Source organism: Oxyura jamaicensis, chromosome 2 (genome assembly GCF_011077185.1).
Source record: "Oxyura jamaicensis isolate SHBP4307 breed ruddy duck chromosome 2, BPBGC_Ojam_1.0, whole genome shotgun sequence".
NCBI classification, from domain to species: Eukaryota; Metazoa; Chordata; class Aves; order Anseriformes; family Anatidae; genus Oxyura; species Oxyura jamaicensis.
The window spans coordinates 113,549,593-113,554,142 of NC_048894.1; positions in this window are offsets into that span (position 1 = coordinate 113,549,593).

Sequence of the window (4,550 nt, forward strand, 5' to 3'; positions counted from 1 at the left end):
TGTTCACTGAGCAGTATACTGATGGCAAAATTATCAAAGCATCTGTGCTGAAATACAGATCAACAAAAATAACCAAGTATAAAACTACCTATCAAAAATGCTAGAAAATCTCTGTCCATCTAGAGCTATTTTTTATTTTATTTTATTTTATTGGTTCTTTGTATTTAGCTGAGATTGCATTTAGAAATTAAGTTCTTCTGGCTTTATAAGGAGCACCTGCAAGCAAAGTAGAACTTTTTTATAGCTCCCCTGTACTTCATTTTTTTTCCATTATGTCTACCAGGAACTGTCTGTTCCTGGGTTCTTATCCCCAGATCTAGCTTTACTAAGCAGTCTAAAGCAGCTGTAGCTTTCCATCTGCATTGGGCAATGCCTGGTGAATGTTCCTTATTCTGCAACAAGGCAATAGGATAAAGACTGCAGGATTACCATTACTACCTGTGGTGCAGTAGTGCCCACCTGCGATGGTGCTGCCCTGCAGACACCAGGAGACATTGCCTGTCCAAGGGAACGTGCAGCCTGCTCTGTAATGTTGCCCATTTGCCTGGTGATAGGGATCCAAGAGGTCACTGCAGGACTTCTGCAGCAACCTCCACATTGATTTCTGATGTCTTTCCTTGTCTCTGCTTGCACTACCAGCACAGGAGCATGTCGGTCTATGGGGGAAAATCTAATTGACTAGAATCTACCAGCTAAAGACCTGCTGGATATAGAGCTCCTAGTCAGTGGACACAACCTGCAGATTAAAATGGTAATGGAAAAAATATTCTTGGAATCCACAGCTCCCTGACTGTGTCAAGAAAGGATATGTGTTACTTTTGGCTGTCCTGGTAATTGTTGAAATAATTCATAATGTAATTCTTTTTGTACATCTGAAAAAGCACACCATCTATTCAAATACATTTCACTCTCCTTCATTAATTCATCTCTAGTAATACTCACTTATTTCCTACTGTGGACCTTGGTCTTAGAAGTAAACTCCCTCAGCAAGTTTGCAGACGACACCAAGTTAGGTGCGTGTGTCGATCTGCTCGAGGGTAGGAAGGCTCTGCAGGAGGATCTGGATAGGCCCCAAACAGCGCTACAGGCTGGGAGATGTGTGGTTAGAAAGCTGCCTGGCAGAGAAGGACCTGAGAGTAGTGGTTGACAGTCGGCTGAATATGAGCCAGCAGTGTGCTCAGGCGGCCAAGAAGGCCAGCAGCATCCTGGCTTGCATAAGAAGCAGTGTGGCCAGCAGGTCCAGGGAAGTGATTGTCCCCCTGTACTCAGCTCTGGTGAGGCCACACCTCGAGTACTGTGTTCAGTTTTGGGCCCCTCGCTACAAGAAGGACATGGAGGTGCTCCCGTGATTCCAGAGAAGGGCAACGAAGCTGGTGAGGGGCCTGGAGAACAAGTCTTACGAGGAGCAGCTGAGGGAGCTGGGGCTGTTTAGCCTGGAGAAGAGGAGGCTCAGGGGTGACCTTATTGCACTCTACAGGTACCTGAAGGGAGGTTGTAGCGAGGTGGGGGTTGGTCTATTCTCCCACGTGCCTGGTGACAGGACGAGGGGGAATGGGCTAAAGTTGTGCCAGAGGAGGTTTAGGTTGGATATTAGGAAGAACTTCTGTACTGAAAGGGTTGTTAGTCACTGGAATAGGCTGCCCAGGGAAGTGGTTGAGTCACCATCCCTGAGGTCTTTAAAAGACGATTAGATGTAGAGCTTAGGGATATGGTTTAGTGGGGGACTTGTTAGTGTTAGGTCAGAGGTTGGACTCTGTGATCCTGGAGGTCTCTTCCAACCTAGACTATTCTGTGATTCTGTGATATGATATGGCACATAGTGCTTTTCATCTTTAAAGTAAAGAGCCATGTACAGAGCCATGTAGCAAAACCCTTTAGTAAAATAAGGGGCAGGTATATTGCCTGAATACAGAAAGTCAGTAATAAACCAAGGTGTTTGTCATTGTAGAGAACATGGTCACAAAGGTAGATAAGCTCCTTGGAAAAGCTTTTTGCCAATTAGATTAAAAATACAAAACAAAACTAACAACAACAACAACAAAATAAATCTTCTTGAAGACTGCCCACTTATTTATTACCATAATCTCAGCATGTATTAAAAATCCATTTAGCTACTTCATGGAGGACATTGGACTTAGAATTTCAGACATTCTGTTGTTCATCTATTGTTTAACTATCTATCGTGTCTTGGTTTATTATACTAGATAACTGAAAAGCTGAATGAATTGGAAGAAAACTATGTGTATGGACAGTATAACAATGCAGAGTTAGCTGGTTAACTGTGTGCAGTGGTTAAATTCGGCTGTGCCTTCTCTCTTTTGTGTTACCATTTACCAGTTCTAACACTTTGTAGTGTTTTCTTTGGGTAACACACTTTTTAGCCAGTACTCCAAGCACCAGTGATCATGACAGAGGTTCATTGAGCCCTTCTTTGTGACAGGAAAATCATCCTTTTATCTCCTACTGTAAGGAGGTTGGTGTGAGGTCTTGGTGCTAGTTGATGCATCTTATAGGTGGGGATGTGGGGACAGAGAGCAGACTGTCTTGATTAGTTACATGTAGAAGGGGCCAAAGAAGTAGAAAAAGCAGTCTTCTAGGCTTTCTTCCAACACCAAGTGACCAGACCAAAAAATGTTTTGGTTCTTTTGAGTTCACTGTAAGGCATTTATAAGGTACTATAATCAAGGAACAATGGTTGCAGCTATAGTAGTCTTTTACTTTGGATCAGAAGTGTATTTTTAAACAAGTATCATCATCATCCCCACTTACCATACTTTAGTTCACATCACAAAGCAGTGTTGGAACATACAAATGGAATTCCTTTGGTCTGAAACTAAACCAGAATATGTGCTTCAAATCCTTGCTTAATGCAGTCCAGTTGCCACCACTGACTTGCAATCCTTGAGATCAGTTCAGAGCTCGGCTGAAGTAAAACCCTTTGAAATGTGTACAGCATAGATGCCAGGTTCTTAGCACCAAATCCTTTGATTTAGAAATCTGTTCCAGTTGGTTCAAAGTGGTTGTTACTATAGCCATAGCCAGTCCAACCTACAGAGCCTCCAAAAGGAGAATTACTGGCTTCACCCAGCAGCTGCAGAAGGCAGCAGGCAGAATTCAAGGACTGCTGAACTTGCAGAAAAAAATATATCTATATTGAAAAAAGCTTTCTAGTCTTCCAAATGCTACTGATCTGAAAACAATTGACAGTGTTATTGTCGGTGGCTAGAGGACTACAATATTTAGTATTATTTTTTTGTAGGAAAAAGCTAATCCTGTAAGAATAATGAGATCAACAAGTGCTGCTTCTCAGTGGATCAACAGTGTAATAAGCATGGATCTGAGCAGCTAAAAACTGTCTTGGCTTGGCAATTGCTTGGCTTGGCAATTACCAACCAGTTGTTTCTTATCAGTTCTGATACTAGTATGAGAAATGTTATTCATTTTTATATAATAATGTGGAATTCTTTTTTTTTTTTTTTTTTTTTTTTTTTTTTTCATTTGCAGTACAAAATCTAAATGCTATTTTAGTTTTTATGAAATTCTAGCCAGATAACTAGTCTGGGAAAATAAACAGCTAGCCAAGTTTGATCATACCATTACCACAAGTACCTAAAATTTAAGCATAAGAGGGAACTTAAGGGGCAATTTCAGCACTCCCTGACAGTTAGTAGAGAGAAGAATGACGCTGGAATAAGATAAAACTCCAAACAGTGACAAGGGTGATAGTACAATAGCTATAGTAACATTTTAAAAATTAATTTGTAAGGAGTTTTTACATAAAGACAGAAGAATGCCACCACCTGATTTACTGACAAGTACAGTGTCTCACGTTTATCAACAATAGAAACAGCTTTGCCTATTCTAAAAGCAAGATTCTGAAATCGCGCTACTGGCAGATTGTTTTTATGTGCACACATTTACCATTTTCGCTTTCTGTCACAAACCACATAATTCATATAATAAAGTCTTCCCTGCCAAGTGTCTTACCAGCTTTCAGCTTTTCTGAGTGTTTTAGAGCCAGCTTTATTCAGAGTCACGTAACGGCTGAGGTGGGAAGACACCTCTGGAGACTCTCTGGTGTGACCCCCCTGTTCGAAGCAGGGTCACCTACAGCAGGTTGCTCGGGGCTGTGGCCAGCTGGGTCTTCAAGGATGGAGGCTCCACAACCTCTCTGGGCAACTTGTTCTAGTGTTTAATCATCCTTATAATAATAATAAAAAATAATATATTAAATGTTTCCTTATATTTAAATGGGATTTTTTATATTTCTGTCTGTGTCCATTTCCTTTGTATTTCCGTTATCTTGTGTTCATTTCCTCTTGTAGCTCAGTATGTGCCTGATAGGTTTTCTCACAGCAGTGCTTAAAAATAATTAAAGAATATGTTAGTTGCCTTAATGTACTTATGTTGGACTTCATCTTTAAAACAACACAGAGGGAGGTAAGTTAATCATTGATGAAAGGACAAAGGTTTTGATTTATGATATTTACCATCTTAAGTACCAAGTTGGTCTCAAATTCTGTCAATGCACCTGCTTGCTGACCGGATAA